A 20,858-nucleotide genomic window follows, 5' to 3' on the forward strand; every position below is an offset into this window, starting at 1 on the left:
CAGCTGACCTGACATCCTTCAGCTTCTCTTGCTCCTGTTTATGAGGCTGCAGGTGCTGCCTGTTGGTTTTATTAATGCTGGTGTGAGTTTTTCAACCATGCACAGCAGGCACAGCCAGCACTGGTGATGGCAGCAAGGCTCTCTCTGGGTACACGAGGGGGCTGAAGTCCCCTTAGGAGCTTCTGCAGTGGACCAAGCTAATTCCATCGCTGCTTCCCTAATGGCTGCAGTTTCAAATGTTTAAGCATCCACTTCTTTCATTTCCTCCTTCTAATGGCACCCTGTTTCTGCTTCAGGATGATGGCAGAGGTGTCTAAAGGGTGCAGCATGGTGCATGATGTCTTTGATGCCAGTGAAAGCTATGGATTGCCACCCAAGAGGATTCTGAGCTGTGATGGCATCTTGTCATGACAGACTGACAGAGCTCCTTCCTGAAGGGACTGCTGCTCCAAGCAGAAGACAAAGTGTAGTATTCTGTTTGTAACTACACATAACTATGTCTGGCTGCACAGCTGCCAGTACTTGAACCTTTTATTGGGAGAAAAAAGGCACATAGCTGAGTAAAAGAAATAATAACCTGCTTTTAACATATTTGGGCTTTCAGGGTATCATCATGCTGTTAATATTCTTATCATTAGGCAGATTATTTCAAAGGGATTTTGTCTCTGTATGTTCCCACCGGTTCCAGGGACCAGTGTGTGGTCCCTGTTTCCAAGGTGAGGAAGGTCAGCAGCACTGCCAAATGATGTGGTAATAAATGAGAGATGAGAAGATAAACTGGCCAGTCCTGCCCACTCACCTCCATCCTTTAGATGCAGATTGACTCTAGGACATGCAAGGGCTGCCAAGTAGTTAACCTCCTGAAAAAAAGAGTGCAGCAGCAACAAATGAACTGTCCTTTGGTGAAAGAATCTTAATGTTTCCTTAATTACACCCCTGTAGGGTATGCACAGTTTAATAGCCAGCAGTGTCCACAAGGAGATGGCAATTCGAGCTTAAGTCTTGCAAAGTTTTGGAGAAAACAGGTACTGCAGTTTTGAGAAGTGATAAGTGAGAACAAATTGAAGTGGATTGGAGAACTGGGATTTAAAATGTCTAATGTTATTCAATTCCCTTTCCTTTCTGCCCACACTGAAATAGAGATGTTCAGTATCAAATGACCAACTTACTGAACAGACTCTCACAGATTTTCTATTTGAATGTGACTGCTGTACACATTATTCCAGAAGAATGATACTAGAAAATTGCCTTTTTGAACAATTGTATTCCAGCCTAACCACACATGCATCAGAAGGCAAATACCTCCTAAAATAATAGATAGATCTTATCTAATAGATTTATTAAAATCTCTGATTTTTGCTATGCTAATATCTCTTTCCCTTTCGTGCAAGACTGAATGAAGACAACCTGTCATGTATTCAGGTGAGGGAAAATGGAATAATTTCTGTTTAGTTTTAAGTCCTGCCAACTATGTTGTTTGAAAGTGTTTTGGGTTGAAAATTATTAATAAAAGAGTGATTGCTGTAACATAAATCTTTCAGTATTTTGCCTCCAAGTCAGTGGGCTGCACCAACCTGAGGTACTGACAGACGTCCTTCTGACATCTGGTTAAGTGGCTTCTGAACAAGGAACCTCCCCTTTTCTTGCCTCTCTGGGATTTGCATGTTAGGCCTAATATTTAGAGTTATCTAAGTCTGTGTTGTACATTTTTATTATTATGTACATTAGCTGATATATTGAGAATCTCTGCTTTTGTGATGTTCATATGAAAGGAGGAGTGATTTATCCTGGAAACAAAGAGGATGTGGAGTTCCTGGAACCCAACAGCAAAGCAGATTTTCTGCTTGGACCGTCAGCAGGATGTTTATTTAGGTCCTATGTCTTGGGACCCACGTGCTCCTTAGTTTCTCTTGCTTGAGGTGCTGCAATACTGGCTAGCTCATTATTTGGTCTTTTCCACTCTGCCTTCATTGACATGGGAAAACACAGTCCAGCTACCTTGAAGCCTGAGGGTTTTTCCTTGTCTCCTCTCTCATTTTTTCCTAATTCTCTCTCAGATTCCCAAAGGGACCAGTGAAAAGTTAACTTTTTTCCTGAGAAAAATCAGAGAGCTGAGGGGGAAGAGATGTTTTCTTTTTCTGGACAAAACTTGTCTTGAAGAACTCTTACAATTCAGAAATATTTTTACCTTGAAGTGTTTACACTTCACTGTGTTGAGAAATTAAATGTTTCCAAGCATTTCAAAGAGTTCAAAAGGAAAGGTTTTAAACAAAAAATATGTTTTCAGCCAAAATAATTTGCCAAATTTGGTGTAAATCAGTAGTCTTAGTTGCCTTATTTCTGCACTTTTCTGGGGCACAATACATGTGGTTGAAAAGCTGCCCAGCAATGTGCCCTAGTGCCTCCTGTACAGTCTTCTTCAAGGATCCAATCCAATCCAATCCAGCAGAGTTTTGGCCTCCAAAGGTAGAAAAGCCAGGAAATGCATGAATATTTTTAGATACTTTTTTTGGAAAATATGAGCTTTCTAGAGGGGAGTAGAAGACTTCAACATAAGGAACATCTATGATGCAGGAATCAGCATCTTTGGTAATATTTTCTGAGAATGAAGAACACAGTCCTTCAAAGCACAACTACTGAAGATCAGCTGAGACCAGAGCAATGAAGTCAACAATACAGACTCTCTTGGATTTTTGGGGCCTGGAAGGTGAGTTGTGACTTGGCTCATTTCTGTTAAGGGTGATGAGAAGAAGTGTCTCAGTTTAGAGACAAGTCTAGGAGTAAAGCACCCTTAATGAACACATCTCCAAAAAAAGGGCTTCTGGCACTCCCTCCCACCACCACAGCAGAACTTCTTAGATGAAAGCAGGAAATAAAACCTGTTTATTTAACAAAATTTACGAAGTGCCTACAAGGCACAGGGAAAAGAAATTATTAAACTGAAGTAAACAGCTGATGGACTGTAGTGTTCTTTTTCCTTGGTCCCGGAGTGGGGAAGGCTGGGTTGAATCCCTCTGGTGGCTCCCAGTAGGAATTCTTGTCTACTGTTCTCCCAGGGAATCTTCTGCTTCTTGGACAAGAAAACAAATCAGAGAAAAAAGCCCAAGAAGAAGAATGAAGAACGAAGAACGAAGAATGAAGAACGAAGAAGAAGCAGTCCCAGAGATCTTGCTCCATCTGCTGGAAGCAAGACCCAGGAGACTGTGTCTCCCTGTCCTGCTTCAAGGCTGAGAAACCCAGAGGAGAGTTTCAAAACAGCTCACAGCTTCTCCTGGCTGTGGGACCTGGTCTAAACCAACAGGAACCCATTTCTGGGCATAGAAAACGGACAATAGGGAATACAGTGTGGCTAGCACAGGTCTTTCTCTTGAGAACATTCTGCTGTGTTTTATAAAAAAAGATAAAGTCTGGATGTTTTTCAAACAGTGTCTCGAGACTTGGACAGTTCAGGCCTGGCCAGTTAGGCCTAGGGGGAGGTTTCTGGCTGACCAATCTGGGCGACCTCTGAAAAGTCTATATATATATGGAAATCAAAATAATAAACGCTCTTTCTTGCTACACTGAGAACTGGGGTCCTTTTCTCTGCTAGCAGCTCAACAGCGACAATACAGGATTATCATAACATCACCCCAGGACAAGATGTAGGTGCAAAGATTGCATCAGGTGACAAGTGGCATGCCAGACTACCTGCTGGTGACATCTCTTAGAGCATTTGTCAGAGGAAAGATGTTGGTGTCAGAAGTTTAATTTTTTTTCCTGATGTTCAGAAGAAAAGCTTCAGGTAGTTCAAGTCAGAAAATGATAGTCACTGCTGAACTGCAAATTAGACTGGAACAACTCTGAGTAAATTATATGTCTAAAACTGAGAGCTGCAGTAAACCCTTTGGATTTAATCTGAATGTTAGAAGTAATCAATGAATGAAAAATGTCAGCATATCTGTGTAGCATATGGAATGAGAAACACTCTCTGTACGCAAAATGCATCTAGCTTTATTAAAAAGTAAAACAGTATATATACTTTTTTAGCAGGGATAGTTGTCTCTTAGTTGTTTGCTCAGTCCTTTACAATTCCTCAATACATCTGTCAGGTTTGACAGCTTGTTATTCTTTTCTCAGAGGAGAGCAGGAAGCTGCTATCTGCTTCAAATCCTGTGCTGATTAGCACCCTTTTGTGTCCCGTTCACACTGGATTTTGGGGGCTGTTTCCTCTGCAACTGTACATACCTGAGCATTATTTTATTTTTTTTTTAGGGAAATGAGAGAGAAGGAAGGAGAGGCTTCTATCAGAACAGTGTAGAACATTGGCCTTTGGCTGACTGTTCAGAAGAGTTGTCATGTAAAAATGAATGTAATATCACTATTCTAATCAGGGCACATGAGCCTCAGAACAGTGCAAGCTCAGTTTTTTCCTTTTGTCTCATTATTTATACAGATCTGCACTGTGATTCTCCAGTGCTTATGACAGAAATGCTGGTTTCCCTTGTAGTGCTGGCTTGTGTCCTTCTGCATGCTAATGCAGTATTCTATTTCTAACTTCAAGGTAATAGGTTAGTGAATACATGAGTCTATCATTCCTCTGCTAATGTGAATCCAGCCATGCAGAAAAGCCAAGGTTTGTCATAAACAGGCCAGCATTCTTAATTTAAAATTTAATTTGAATAATTTCCAATTTAAGTGTCTACTTTGTTTTCTGCCTTTCAGCTTTGATGCACTATTATTTCCTTTTTTGGAAAAAAGTGATGTTTACGGTTGGAGGGTGAGGATGGATGATATTGCTGTTTGCATTTTTCCACCAATTGTTTCTACTCTTGTCATTCTCTTTATGAATAGGAGGTGTGTTGTAGTGATGTATGAAGTATTTGTCTTGATTAGGATCTCAAATAGAGTTTCAGTGCCTTTTCTGGACAGGGAATGTAGACTTCTGCATTTAGTTTTTCCTCCTCTTTCTGGCATGGCTGTACAGATGGTGGTGCAGTCCAAAAACATGACAAAAACCCCCATATGCACTATACTGCAATTATATTGCAATTCCCCTTTTTTCTGAACACAGAGGGGTGGGTGACATTGTGAAACTCATGTACAGCCTGCTGGGCTCAATGAGAATATGACAGGCTGCTAGAGGTGATTTTATCCCTGTTTTCCAAGTGAAAGAAGGGGCCAATTGTAAGGTTTTTTAGGGGATCAAATGGGTTGATTTAATGATGTAATCAAACCATATCTGCACAGCTCTGTTCCTGCCACAGCATAAAATATTAATAGCCTCTCTCTCTGGTCCTTAAGCCCTGGATGTGAAAAGCTGTGCACCTGCCTTTCCTTGCCTGGTGAGCTGGTACCAAAGTATTTAGATGAGCAAGTGCTGCCTGGTGCTTCCCAGAGGGAGGAGAGTGGGAAAAGGGCAAATTCTGGGGATGCCTAAGTGTGGGAAATGGCCAGAGTGGGCACTCCATTGGTGGGGTTGGGATGAACCCATTTGGGTGTGTAAGACATGAGTGGTGCTGGGTGATGCTGGCCCCAGTGATCTCCCTGTATTGCTTCTTCCCATGGCTGGGGACCTGGATGATCCCAGTGGTCAGGGAGGTTGTCCTTGCACAGGAGCCACATTTGCAGTAGTTGTTAATTGTTCCCACACTGTGTGGTTCAGAGATGCCATGCCACAAGCTTTAATTTGGGTGGTCTTGGCATAGGAGGATGGCAGAGTAACATCAGTGGGATGGAAGAATGTTGGGTTGCTGCTGACATTTGCCATTAGGCTGGGTTGTCAATTGGAGAACAGCCCTTCTGAAAACTGAGTTTTTGACCCTGACACTAAGCACTTCAGTTACAAGTAGAATCAACTAAGGTACAGTCCTCCTTCCATTGGCTTTTTACAGTTTTCAGACTTTGCATTTTTATGGTAAATTTTTTCTTCAAGGATTGCTTGTGTTGAGAAAAAGAAACCATAATTTTAAAGTGCATATCTGTTTTCTTTGGGCTAATCTCAGGATGGTATACAATAGCCTGCGGATCTGAGAAATAAGACATTATTCAACAATATCTTTCTGTTCCTTTATAGGTTATAAGCAGATTCATGTCACTCTTTTAATATCCTCATGCACTTGTGTTTTAAAGATGATTTTCTCTTTGTCTCTTTTTATGATTCACAGTGCTTTGATATCTGTGTGTCAAAGAATTGCAAGGAAAAAATCCGCTGAGCAACTGAGGGCAAGTGTGGTACATTTTAGCTCCCAAAGTGAACTTTTTCAGTAAGATATAAATAAATAAGGGTGTGGATTGTATTTGAAGCTAGTTCTCTTTTGTTCAGCATCTATGTGAGAAACCACAACTATGGTTGTGTTTTATAGAATAATATAAAACTTATTTCTTTCTTTAATAGAGCAGTTTCTCTTTGCCTCTCTAGACATCAGTGACCAGAGTGAATCACATTAAATTAATTCTGTCCATTTTGACATTCACGGGAACATTTCCACTGACAGCAGTGAAGCCAAAATCTGTCTAATATGTTTTACATTGGGTGACAGAATTTAAACCCAGGTGAGCCTGTTTCCTGCCAACACTGTATGATTTTATTTTTACTTATATGTGTTTCCCGACTGTGTAACAGGATGTTAATTCACACTTCCAGGTACTGGGAGGAGTGTGAGGGAAAGAAGAGGTGTTTGATCTTACCTTTCCTCTCTTTAAGAGGTTTCCTGTCCCATAGAAAATGTGATGAGGAAGCTTTCCTTCCTATATGGACATTTATAACAGGTGAGCAGAAATCAAATAATAAAACACTTATCCGAGTGAAGTGTTGCTGTGTGCTTTTTACACCTGGTTAGTTAGAATGGCATTGCATTTTATTTTCTATTAATTTAATCTATTTAAAATATTTTATTTTCTTGTATCTATTAGTTCTTTCAGTAAGTTTCTTTAAAAGTATGGATTTTAAATGGTATATTTCTAACTAGGGACTTAATGTTCGGTGATGTCAAACTGTACTTGTAAAATGAAATTTGAATGCTAAATGCTATAGCTTTAAAGTGTTGTAGTAATAATAAGATTATTTATTGGGATTTGAATTTCAGTACTAGAAATTTTCAGAATAGTTTGTTGTGCTGTTTTTCTTCCACGTTCCCAGAACATTACCAACAGTGGTAACTACTCCTTTTTTCCAATCTTCCACAATTATCTCTGAGTATGGCTACATTGTCTCTCTGATTCAAAGAACACTGTAAATATCTACAGCTAAACAACTCTGTGGCTCTGTCAACTATTGGAGTAGTCTCTATTTCACATGATTTAAAATAGAAAGACACTTTTTTGGTGTGTGCAATATAGAGCATTTCTTCGCAATTTTTTCAATTTGAAACTTTTGAGACAACTGGTTTTACAGCTTTGGCCCTACCACTTGAAAATTTGGAAAGTTAAAATTGTACTTGGTAGAGAAGAGAGGGGAGAGAACCTAAATATTGTTCCTTCTCTTTCCTAAAGAAAAATGGAGCAAATTACAAGTGTTCTTAGCTTTTGTTTCTTGTATTTCTGACTACCCTTTACTTTTCATAACTCCTCACATTTGCAGAGATTATGCAGTGGAAAAGTTATTTTGATTGTTTGTCTTGGATTCCTGGATAACTTCTTCAGTATTGAAAGCATTTAAAAAAGCTAGAGTGAAAGCAGAAGACCCATCTGTGTGTTTGTGAAAACAGAAGGCTTCTTTCATATGCTCTCTATATTCTGAGAAAGTAGAAACACTGTAAAGATGGTTTAGCTATTTCAAGAACACGCCTGTTTTTGGGAACCTGTTCAAGATAAAACTATAATTTTGAAACCACCTGTGGAAAAGAGTAGTCCAAATATGTTGTGATTTTTTCCATGGCAGAACTCTGACCCACTCAGTTAAGCCACATCTTGCAGCTGCCACTGTCAGCTAGAAGGGTTACCAAGGAACATAACCCAAAACCCTGGGGTTTTGTTTGCTTCAGCTGCTGCCACAGATTGATGCAGTTCCTCAGAAAAACAGGAAAAAGAAAGCCACCAATCCTGAGGCTCATATCCACAGGCTTGGCCCATGGGTAGTCAACACTCAGCCTCATCTCTCTGTGGAGGAATGTGCTTTGCTGTGAGAGCTGCTGGGGCAAGCAGCTGGGAGCAGCACGTGAGAGAAGTGGATTTTTTTTGGTCAGGTTTGGGACCTGTCATTGAAATGTGCTTGCTAGGGTTCTTCCACAAAGCAGCAAGGTTTCAGCACTCTATCCCAGACAGAGCAGCCGTGTCGATTTCAAATCTCAACACTGTATTTCTGTGTTCTATGAGAGGAATTTTAACTTGTGGCCTCTTGGTTACTAAGACTTCCAATCTGTAAAACACTAGAGATTTTGAGAATCAAAATAAACTTCCCTGCAGTGCTTGCAGGCCTAAGGTCTTGCATCTTGTCTCTCAGCTGGAGATGTGAACTGAGGCTTGACTTGAAATGTTAATATCACAACTGAGAGAGCTGCTGTATCAGTCAGCCTGACTCCAGAGGGAAAAGACCAATCACTTTAGAGTTAAGATGCTTGAGTGAGAAAGACCACATGGGCCAGGAATGATTGACATTCAGATATGTTTTTTTGCTCTGTTGGCTGATATGTGAGAAATTCCCTGGGTTTAGAAAAACAAGGGTCACTGAAGAACATGCCTCAAGGCTGCTGCTCTCCCATAATCTATGAGTATGATAACGAATTTCCATACTCTGGAGAATAAGATGCTGCATTTAAAGTTTTTAAAGCATGAACTGATTTATATGACAGCCGCTTCCTTTTAGCTAATGGCAGTGTAGAATGTCTTTGGTGAGACTTGCTGGAAAGGGTACGCCAAACATTTAATAGTTTTACAAAAAAATAAGACCTGCAGTCCCTTAATCTCCACAAGCAGGCAATTGAATCTGTCATTCCAGACCCTAATCTGATAGTGCAATGGGAATCCTGCACCACTACAGCTGAGCATCCCATGCACAGTCTGGACAGTCTGGGTTTATTATTAAGTTATGTTCAATAAACCGTGTCAGAATGGATTCCTTTTCAGGAGATGATATATGGGCAATAAGTCTGGGTTTAGTAGCTGTTCCATGAAATACAGTTTTTAGAGTGTATCTGAAAAAGTTAATGGAGTTAAGGTTTTGCTCAGCCAGTTTATGGAGCCTCTGAAAATAAATTTAGTTGCAATAGAATGACATTTCTCATAAAAGCCAAATCCGTCTTTCTTGAGATTCAGTTTTTGAAATGAGAGCTGACAATGACTTGTTCTGTCAAAAGTACCTTTCCTGGTTCAGTCTCAGGACAGTCACTGTGTGACTTATCCGTCTTTTAGGCTGCAGAAGACAAAAGGTCACAAAGAAAACAGCACTTCTCTCCCACCTCAGAGCTCACATTAGCTCTCATTAGGAAATTCTCTTTGTCCTCACATCTTGGCTTTTGCAAGGCCAGCTATGACCTGTGTGATGAACCTGTGCCTAACGAAACAGGAACTACAAGGAGGGGATGTGGAGTGGAGGGGAAATGAGAGGGAATAGCAAGGAAGCCCAGCAGAATCACCCAGTGCATGAGAATCATGTCTGAATGAAATTTCTTCATCTAGTACTTCTGTAGCTGGAGGGTATTTTGAGTTTCAGCCATATTGCCTAGCATACAGCAGGTTCCCATGCAGACATCAAATGAAAATCAGAAATTTTACCTCCCTTTGTTTGGTTGACTTGAATCTACCTCTTAAATGAATGTTTGATATTTCCCTCCCATGTTTCTTCTAAGAATTCTTTTACTGATTTTTTTTTTTTTTAAATTGGAAGTAGTCCTATTTACAGGTGTTAATGATCGCATTAAAGATCACATTTTAGCTATTTTAGCTGTTGAGGTTTCTGAATAATCTGTGCTTCCAAAGCCCAATTTTCCCTGTGTATTATTCCAATAATTTGAAACTCAAAAGTTTGAAACTCTGACATACTTCTTGTTTGCCAGAAAAATATGGTATCCAAGTCAAGATTAGAGTCTGTGTGTGTTTCTCCATCATTTCAGTAGCAGTTCCAGAAGAATGCCCTGTGACTTCCTATAAAGACCAAGTTTTTGGTAGGTTTTACATTATATTTTGCAAAGCATACAGCTTCTAAAAACTGTATTTGGTTTGTGTCATAATTTGGTTGCCAGACTGGCATTAAAAAATTTAATTTCAAAATTATTTTCCTTGAAAACACTGAATAAAAAGCAAAAACAGGAAAATATTTTGTCACATTTGTTTTAGCATATATTGAAGAATTAATTAGGAATCTTTTATTATTCATGATATTTAATATTCTTCACTGCCAATGCACATATATCAAAACACAGAGATTCTCTTTCATGCCTTTCATTTCTGATCCTGCACAGAAATTATTGTACTCCTGTGTATCAGAGACAAACATGCACTTGTGTATCTCATAAGCAGGAGGAAAGTATTTGTAGGTTTTTAGCCCTTCTAATGCTGTTAAAGCACTTCACACCATCTTCCAGTCAAAATTGTCATCAGAGGACCAGGACAGCTTTTTAGCAGCTATTGATATGAGGACTTGAAATAATTCTATAGCCTGGCCAATCAGGCCTGGGGGAAGGCTTCTGACTGACCAATCTGGGTGACTTTTGAGAACTCTATATATGTGATGAAATCAAAACAATAAAGGTCATTCCTTCTTGCCACTGAGAACCGATGCATTCATTACTCTGCTAGCTGCTCAACAGCGACACTATAGCTATGTTGAACTGACCTAAAATTGCATTTGAATGGTTTGAAATAATATTTCCTTTTTTATGTGGTGAACTCTCCCAAAAGAATGTCACTGAGCAAGCATATCAAAGCATTTGTAAGATGAACACTGTTGGTTCTTGTCTCATTAGAGCAAAAATGTTATAGAAGGCTTCTGAAGCACTAGCACAATGTTGTGATAAAATATTAGCATCACTTATAAATTTTAACTTTCCTACATTTATGAAGAGCAATCATACTTAGCAAGAGAATGTGTAATTTTGTGCCCAAATTCTATAGTCTGTAGCAAATGTCTGTATTTTTGATTGTTTTGGCACATTCATGTTTTGTAGATGTATCCTATAAAAGCATAACTATTTATTTACATTTTGTTACTTTGCCTGTAACTGGACATAATTTGTACCAGTTGGAAACTAAGCATAAAGAGCATGTACAGTTCTGCAACTGGAGCGTGGACAGCCTAAGAATAGCAGTATGGAGGGCAATTACTTTTTGTGTAACATCCTTTGTTTGCTGAGCATTACCTTACAGTGATATATTTAATATGCTTTTTGCCTGATTTTTGAAGCAGTGAGCTAGGTGCTTCCTGGAACTGGATTTTCTTTACTGCCTGCCAATTTATAGTAATTAATTTGATAAGGACAGCAGCTGTAGCTGTCTCTTAATTCCTTAATCTTAGAGTAAGAGAAATGGATTAGTCAGGGATAAATATATCTTACAGCATTTTGTCCTGAGAAAAAGCCCTTTAAAAATATTGCATGCTTAGCAGGACTGGCCAACACAGTGAGGAAAGCAATTTTCCATTGCTGGAACGAATTGTCCATGGTCACTGAATGAAAAGGATAAATGTTAACTAATATTAAAAATGATGAATAAAGTTTTGACGAGGCGGTGAAAATAGTTTTGTGGGCTGATCTAAGGGTGCCTTGGCCCCAGGAATAAGGGTGTCTATAGATTCTGTCTAGTGTGGATGAACTCATTACAGATGTCAACCAAAGATCAGTAAAATGGGAAGCATTTCTTTGGGACACAATATGTTTTTAATGCTCCTGTTGGTGAGGTGTGGCAGGACATCCCCCACTCCCCTGTCCCTCACAGATGGCTGGCATATGGAAAAGCTAGCAGGGGGTCAAAAAGGGCCCAGCAAGGGGTCATTTCTTGGTGCCCCAAAGTCTGAGCTCCAACCAAGAGTCAACACCTTGGTGTGGGAAAACTGATTTGGAAAGAGAAGAAAGGAAACAAACATTGGTGACCAAAAATACATGACTTTTTACCCTACAAAAGACACACGAATTATCACAGAGGCAGAAGTTTTCTACACCTACCTTGAAATATGCAGGACTTCTCCCCGGAGTTTGGATGCAGATTCTGAGGTTACCTTCCCTGGGAATTGAGGGAAAGGATCACCCATGTGTGCTTCCACCAACCAGTTGGCTTGGTAAAATATACATGGAATCCTAGGTTGTACTGTTTCTTGCTAGCTGGAATAATAGGTACCTTTGCACTTTTTAATAAGTGCATTTTATCTACTATTAATTTATTTTCTTTTATTCCTGTGTAGTATACAGTTTATCCCAAATCCTTACATCTCTTATTTCTTGTGTCTAGTAAACGATAATACATTTTGTATTAGACCTAATCAGCCATTATGAAGGAACTTGTGAACAAAACTGGGTCTTGGGGTGCTGGCCACCCTGACAAGCTCCTGCCAGCTGCCAAAGGCCTAGGCAAAAAGCAGAGACTTATAAAAACTCCTGTCTCTGTTCATAACATGAGGGTTTATTATCTTTCATGATGTGATGCTTCCTGGTCCAGTATTGTATAAGTATGCAATGAAGCACGTTTTAAATAAAATGAATTACTTGGGATTATACACACTATGGTGTTATGAATGGAGACAGGAGCTTAGATAAATCTCTGCCTTTTGCCTAGGCCTTTGGCAGCAGGCAGTAGCTCTTATTGGGGTGGCCAGCACCCCAGGACCTGGTCTTGTTCTTTAATTATGGCCAATTAGGTCTAATATGACATAAATTATCATTTATTAGACACAGAAAATAACAGACATAAGACTTGGGAAAAAACTACATACTGCACAGAATAAAATAAAATGAAGGAAACTACTAGTAGAGAGAAAATGTACCAATTATTGCAGCTAGCAAGAAATAATATAACTCAGGAACCAATGTATCTTACCCAGCCAATTTGGTGCTGAAGTATACCTTGGAATCTTTCCACTCAATCCCCAAGAAAGTAACCAGCAGAGCCTGCATCCAGACTCTAGGGAGAAGCCCTTGCACATTTCCAGAGTGTGTGTAGGAGACTTCTGCCTCTGTGATATTTTGTGTGTCTTTTATAGTGTGTCTTTCAGTCATGTACTCATTCTTTACATCTCTTTCCACATCTGCTCTCCATACCAAGATGTGGATTCTGGGTTGGATGCTCCAGACTCTCCATACCAATATGTGGATTCTGGGTTGGATGCTCCAGACTCTTGGGCACCAAGAGATAACCCCTTGATGGGCTTTTGACCCAGCCTGAGTTATCTTATGCACCAGCCATGTGGGAGAAGGAGGGGAGGGGGAATATCCTGCCACATATGGTTATTCAAGCTCTTGCAAAATTTGCAAAGATTTTTTTTTTCTCTTTAAACAAGTCATCACTGAATTCGTAACTGAAATTAATTTCTGGAATCTGTTTGTTTTACTTTAAGTGAATTAACTGTGAAGGAAAAGCCTTATAGTGAGCACAATTGAGGTAATTTTTGGATACACTTGATTTAACCATCTGTAACTGTCTGTATATTTATACATCTAATCTGGATGACAAGTTAAAAGGGCTCTTTGCCTTTGATGGCCTTTGCTGAGATAACCAGGAAGGCTCTTGGAAAGTGGTTTGACTGTTTCACTGCTATGGATGTTGCTCCCTAGAGCCTGTTATCTCTCGCAAATGAAATTATCAGTTTAATTTTTCTTGCTGAAGGACTAGGAAAAATTCAAGTGAAAGATTCAGCAGTTTTTGGTGGTTTAAAAGTTTGGTGGTTTTAATTTTTGCTATTTTGCTATTTGCTATAAGAGATTAGACTCTTAGAAACACTGTGCAGCCAATCTGTTTTATTATCCTTTCCAGCAAACTCAACATTTACTCAGTCACAAAATTGCTAACAATAGAGTAGGATAATTCATGGAGTCTAGGATAGTAGAGCTTTGCGTTTTTCTGGGTTGACCTTTCTGCCTTATTTAAAGACCATTGTGAAAGAGCTCTGAGTGGGATCCCAACATCTTTCACCCAAAAGATGTAAGCTTTGATGTGAGTCCTGAAAGGGGAGAATTGGACAGCTGATTTCTTGTGAGTTTGATTTGGAATAAAATAAAGATTTCATTGAGCATAACTCTATCAAGTGTTTATGGATACTAGATGGCTTTTTCCTTTTTAAAAAAATTTAATTGATTTGCACAAATGGAGTTTCCTCAGAAGCACTCTCAACAAGGTGCAACACAGGAGCTTCCTGCTGCCTTTAAACTCAGTTTCTGTCGCTGTTGAGCCGCTAGCAGAGAAAAAGACCCGGATTCTCAGTGTGGCATAGAAAAGAGAGCTTTTTATTATTTGATTCCATATATATAGATTTTTGAGAGGTCACCCAGATTGGTCAGTCAGAAACCTCCCCCTAGGCCTGATTGGCCAGGCCTGAACTGTCCAAATCTTGAGACACTGTTTTTAATAACATCCAAACTTTATCTTTGTTTATAAAACACAAGAAAAATTCTCACGGGAAAGACCTGTGCTAGCCACAAGTTTCCTGTTAACTAAGTGGGGAGATTGTCTGTGTTCTGCCAGTGAAGTGCTAAGTCTTTGAGAAAGTCTTAGTGCTTGGAATAATCTCACATTGCATCTATTTGCAAGATTTGTGTGCTAACATTTAGCAAGCTCCTTATTCCTTCTGTCCTACCTGTCTCCAGGCGGGCTGTTTTTTTTTTTTTTTGTTTTTTTCTAATGTTGTGGAACCAGAGTGGAGAACTCTGAGCAGTCTCTTTTTATGGAAAAGCTGGACATCTGCTCTTCCATGCACACAGTGGTGTATTTATGCCTGCCGTCGGCTCTGGGATGAGAGATGGGTGCTGGTGCTCCTCACCACCTCAGTTTTAAATGATTTCAGTGTAGCTTTTCAACAAACACTTGTAGAATTTGGATCTGTCTGGGCAAGATCATTATCTTGTGTGAGCATGTGTATTCCCATGATTTTTTTGTTCTGTTTGACAGTCACTTAATCATATTTACCTTTTTTTTTTTAATTAAATATATCAGTATTCTGTATCTTCGCAGCAAATTGATGGGGTTTTTTGTTCCTAATTACTATTCAATTACAATTTTAACAAAACACTAGGAAAGGAGCAGTGTACTCTCCTGCTCATTCCTGGGCGCAATGAGTTCAGTTCTTTCTACTGAACTGATAACTTCGCAGCAATCAGTTGCAATGTTAATGATGCAAAATACCACTCAGCATGGGGAAGGCTGGTGGGAGAAGGTGAAGTGCAGTTCAAAGCTTTAGCTGGGTCTTATGATAATCAGAATGTTTGTTCTCCACAGCTTAAGTGCCTGAATGCAGAGGTATCCATGATTGAAAAATGATGGCATGTGGTGATGTGAATGCTGGCAAACTCAGAGAACACATTTGACATGGTGTGTCTATTCCTGGAAGCAGCAATGAAGCAGTTAAGATAGATGGGAATCATGCAGCTAAAAATCCTGCATGTACTTTGGAAACTCATCTAAGGTACTTAGAACCCATTTTTATTGCTGTCTCTCAGGATTTGTGCACAGTTTCTGGAAAACACAGTGTGTGCTGCTGATGGAAATAGGTCTCAGTTTTCTGCCTTTCCAAATGCCAGACGAAGAGGAATGGAAACCAAAAGGAAGCAGAGTGCTTTAGTAAAGCCTGTCACTGTCAGGCTATTTTGGAGTCAGCTTCAGTCAGGTTGTGTCATTCTCTGGATGCCCACGTGGTTTGTAAATTCCTGCCCAAACAACATACCTGACTAGCTCGTTTTTTTACCAGGAGTTTAATTTGGAGGATGTAGGGGTTACTTTGGTAGTTGAAATTGTGGAGCATTCATGGACTTTCTCTGCTGAGAAAAACATTGAGTCGAGTTTTACTGTGATAGAGCATCTGTGTTTGTGATTAGTAAAACAGGTGCTGTACATTTTGGAAATTATTTGTGAATACTTCTGCAGAAACCAAGAGATACTTCACTGCAAAAAAGATGTTGGTGTATTTGAAACAAATTATTGACTTCTAAAAATGAACTTTATTTTTATTTTTAGTTCAAACAATCCTAAGCTCTTCAGACTTTTTGTTTGTTTGTTTTAAATAGACAAAGTCTTATTTCTTTGAATACTGTCTTCAGCAGTTTATTAAAGACTCCAGGTGTCATCTTCAGATCTGAGATGGAGAGTTCAGTTTACATTCCATGATGACAGGCTTTCCTCTACTTGAGGATCTCCCTCATGCCAGCCATCAGTATAAGCACATGAGGGATTTTCTGTGTTCTTCCAGAACAGTCATAGCTGTTATTTGCAGGACATATCAGAGAACATATCAGTAATTTGTTGTGCTCCATAACTTGTAAGTAACTAATTGCAACACAAGGTGTTCCCAGAGCTCTTATGGCAGCTACCTGCAGACCACTGAATGTGCACATGTGAGGTGTCGTGAGGAGCCTTTTCAGTTCTGATCTTTGTCTCAGCACTGGTTGTCAGAGGCGTGTGGGGAGGAGGGTGCACGTGTGCCACTGCCAGAAAGGAGGCAGCTAGAAGATGGGGGAAAGAAGCCTTGTCTTTGGGGGAATTAGCCTGGCAACACCTCGCAGAGGACATTGTGCAGCCCAGAGATGCTCCTCCAACCAGAGGGGCCAAGGTTTACACCACTGAACAACGAGAAGGCTGGACTGGGCCAAAGTCAGCAGGCGGACATGGGGAGGGGCCAGGCGGTGTAAAAACAAACTGTGTCACGAACTTTGGGCTCATCCACTGGCTTCCTTGCTTTTTTGCTTGTTTTTGGGTGTCTTTTGCTTGTTTTTGGCTTTTATTTTGTGCCCTGGCTCCAGCCTGCCTCTTGGCCCTTGCCCTCGCTCGCCCTCGTGTCCGCCCCTCTCGCCAAGCACTTGGTGGGATGCTGTCCGACCCAACCTGTGTCCTGCCCGTCCCTGCCTGCGCCTCCTGCCCTGTCCACCTGCATCCAGCCCGACCTGCCTCCGCCGCTGCTCCCCTCCGTGACGCTGTCCAGGGTCCTGTGTCTCCTGCGTGTCGCCCCTCACCGCGTGTGCGGCTGTGTGCCTCTCCTCTCCTCTCCTCTCCTCTCCTCTCCTCTCCTCTCCTCTCCTCTCCTCTCCTCTCCTCTCCTCTCCTCTCCTCTCCTCTCCTCTCTCCTCTCTCCTCTCTCCTCTCTCCTCTCTCCTCTCTCCTCTCTCCTCTCTCCTCTCTCCTCTCCTCTCCTCTCCTCTCCTCTCTCCCTCCTCTCCTCTCCTCTCCTCTCTCCTCTCCTCTCCTCTCCCCCCACACCTTTTCAATTTTCTCTCCTTCTTTTCTGTCTTTCCCAGCCCTCTTTAGTGGGGCAGTTACTCCCTTCTTTTGTTTCCTTCTTTTGTTTTTCTTATTATCAATGAACGGTTTCTGATACAAAGTCTGTCTTGGCTGACTTTGCTTCATTCCTGACCATCTAAAAGGAATTCGTAGTTTCCCTCAGTGGAACGTGACAGGTGTTTTTATTTATTTGGTGTTCATATGGGCTTACTGGATATACTGGACTCAATCCATCCAGTTTCATTGTAATTAAAACTGCACTCAAAGTACTGCAGGATATAGTAATTCTAAGATTAATGTATTAGTCTTGGATGCCTTTTTAACCTTATATGCCTTCTATAATTTAATGCATATAGTACTCTTGTAGCTCTGGTTGTCTGAAGTGAGGAAAAGGTTGTAGAAAGAAGTTTGGTTTTTCATTAGTTGGAAAATCAGAGAAGCTTTCAAATACTTATGTCAGATGCCTTCTTTTTTTGTTTTGCTTCTGTTTCAGCAAGAAAGTCAAAGTAGTCAATGCAACTAAAAAGAGCATTGCAATAATGTCTTGAACATTAGTAGAAATCTGATTGTGTGGACTCCAAGAGTGATCATTTTCTATTGAGCAATTCTTGCTGCATCACTACACAAATACTCTTTGCTCAAATGTATAAGAGTATTCTTAAGTCCCATCAGGACAGGCCAGGGGAGACTATCTTGGAGGGTCATGAAGTTAATGTTAATAAGCAGTTCTTCTAATGATAACATTCCTTTTACAGTGTCAACAAGAAATGCTGGAATAAGGAACTGAATTTCACCACTAAAGTGTTTATTGTTTGGTGCTGATGTGTCTGCCAGCAGTGCTGATGTCTGATCAATTTTAACTACTTTTTGCTCTGCACTTGGTAGTCCAAACAACAAAAGGGACATTATCTTAATTCACCATTCCTGAAAAGCCCTCAGATCTGTCCTCTCTGCTCCAGTTACTCAGGATTCAGGCCATGCCTGGTTATTGTGGGGAGCTCTAACAACCGAAAAAACCCTTTATCTAGGCCTCCATATGGCACATCACTGGAGTACCTAGACATGTGCACTTTTGTCTTTGGTCATTTTTTATGGAAAATAAAATTAGACTTGGCTGTCAGGTGAAATCTGTCACATTCCTCCTGTAGAAGCTGAACTTGGTCCAGTGCAATAAACACAAAAAATATTCACCCAAAGAACTGTAAGCAGACCCTGCGATCTCGCTTCACTTGGCTAATTTTCTGTGGGGTGTGGTAGGTGCCAGTTCCTGGCTGAATAGCCTGTTTGTGTGATCAGCACCATTTCCTGCTCCACCATGCTAAACACCATCACAATAAAGCAACATATGGCTCTCTCCCACCTTCCCAACAGGACACTTTCCTGCAGAAAAACAGGATTTCCTCTCTTTCTGAGGATGACCCATAAAATCAAGATATATTTAAAATCACTTTGCTAGAATTTGGGCTGTGTGGAGTTGTGCAGATTCCTGCTGGTTAAGGCCCACCTTTCAAGGATGAAGGCAATACATGTCTTTAAAAGAGAGAAAATTTAAGGAAAAAAGCAACTTTTCAGAATAATTATGCCCAGCGATGTAACTTGGGCTCTCTCTGTCTTTGCAGGCAGAAGTGAGCTAATAGCCTGTGCTTAATAAGCTTGGGACCACATCAATTGCAGTCTGCTGGTGATTCCAATGAAAATTTGTGCCTTCATGTGTGAGAAGCATCTTCAGGAGGTGATGAGTGTCACACTTTTGTACAATGTTGGGAGAGCTTGCTTATTGTTCTGCTGGCCCTTGCCTCAGGTTTATCTTATTCTTTGCATCCTGGTCACCTGAATGGTCAGCTGCCTGTATTTTTAACTCTAGGGCAGGATCCATCAGGTTTTGTTGTTGAAGAGCTACTTTTCAGAGGCTTTCCCAAGCACCAGCTTCCCAGCTTGTTTGTGAGTAGGTGACTGGACTGCAGGTGGTAGCTGTGACATTTAGGATGGAAGGGAGGGATCACTGCCAATGAACTGAACTGATGAGAAGTTGCTGTTGCTGTCCCATTTCTAGGCACCCAGGACAAAGGTTTCCCAGGAAGACAGCAGCAGGTGAGTCATGACTTCTGTGTGTAGGTTGTGTGTACACTCTGTGGAAATAAAGCTTCATCTATTGTGTGTTTAATTTACCATGTGCTTCATTTATCGTGTGCTATTAATCCCTTCTTAAAACCATTTTCAACAGTAAGAATGGGGAAGGGGAAAATCATACTTTAGAGAGCTGCTTGCATTCCAATTCCCTTTTCTAGCTCTTATTGCCCAGTGTTTGAGCTCATGACAGTTCAGTCTTTTCTTGTAATCATCTGCATTTGTAATGCTTCTACTTGGTGTGAGATGTGTCACTTTGACAGGAGCCCATTCAGGGACTTAATATTGCATCAAGGTCAATAAGATTAATCTAGAAAGGCATCTAGAATTAATGCAAATGTAACACATCTCAGATATTAACAGTGTAGAATTCAAATAACAACACGTGCTCTAAGGTAGTGATAATTGCAGGTGTAGCTAATTCCCAGTCCTGGTCATGTTCTTTTTTCAGTTTATAACAGTGTGGACTGAAACTGGAAGGGGTCCAGCAAATATTCTACATTTTTGCTCGTATACAGAAAAAACCTCAACAGAGAGGGGGAGAGAGCAGTCCCCTCTCCCTCAGAGACAGGGACAACTGTTCAATAGTAGATTGAATACATTGTTAACGTAAATGTGGGACTGTAATCAACCAGCTAGGACAGTCTGTCCTGTATTAAGAATCAGCAACATAATAGACAGAAAAAATTGTTCATAGAAACCTTTCTCTGATAAAGTGATATGTTCTTTGCATTTTGCTGTGTTTCTGTGTGATGGTGCATTTTTTGGTGTTCCTCCCTCCTCTCCTTTTTTTGGATTTTTTTTTTTTTTTTTTTTGTTTTAAAGCTGTAACTTGAAGCTTTTGACTTGCACTGAAACTCAGCTGATGACTTCTCCCCCGTAAGGAAGGCACTGCAAACAATTGCTCTCCCTGTACCTTTTTGTGCTGCTGGAAACTTTTTTAAAGATCAGTGGTCTATAGCTCCATTTCAAGATTCAGACACTCATTCCATGCACCATTACCCATGGAAGAAGGAAAAATAGACTATTATAACTGTAAGTGCAATACTCTCAGTAAATGACCAGTGTAAGGGATGTGTACTTTGCACATACACACTATTATTTGAGAGTGCATGACTCTGACATTCCTTTCTCTAACGAAAAAGCAGTTAATAACACTGAATACTCTTCTATAGAAGAGATATAATTTCCACCCACGTATCTTATGTGGGAAGAACAGATAGAATAAGATTTGAGAGAGAGAAATACCTCTAGGCTCGGTTAAGAGATATTTTGGTAAAAAAATCCCAGTAGTGATGTACAGTAAAACCCTTTGCTCTTCATTGCTGAACAATTATGATGGAAGTGGTGTGAATAAAATGGAATGTCCAACAGCAAGAAAGGCATCTCCTGTGTGACAATAAATA

At 40.3% G+C, this 20,858-nt stretch overlaps 1 long non-coding RNA gene across 1 annotated transcript; it reads left to right on the top strand.

Annotated features, from left to right (window-relative positions):
• The first annotated feature begins 6,338 nt into the window (after positions 1-6,338).
• Positions 6,339-19,420, top strand: LOC146437714 (uncharacterized). The gene is made up of 4 exons (XR_014851955.1): positions 6,339-6,531; positions 6,623-6,747; positions 15,334-15,520; positions 19,379-19,420. It is a non-coding gene; the product is annotated as an uncharacterized LOC146437714 (long non-coding RNA).
• Positions 19,421-20,858: the final 1,438 nt, after the last annotated feature.

The sequence above is a fragment of the Lichenostomus cassidix genome, chromosome 4, assembly GCF_008360975.1.
Source record: "Lichenostomus cassidix isolate B80296 chromosome 4, HeHo_3.0, whole genome shotgun sequence".
Classification (NCBI taxonomy): Eukaryota; Metazoa; Chordata; class Aves; order Passeriformes; family Meliphagidae; genus Lichenostomus; species Lichenostomus cassidix.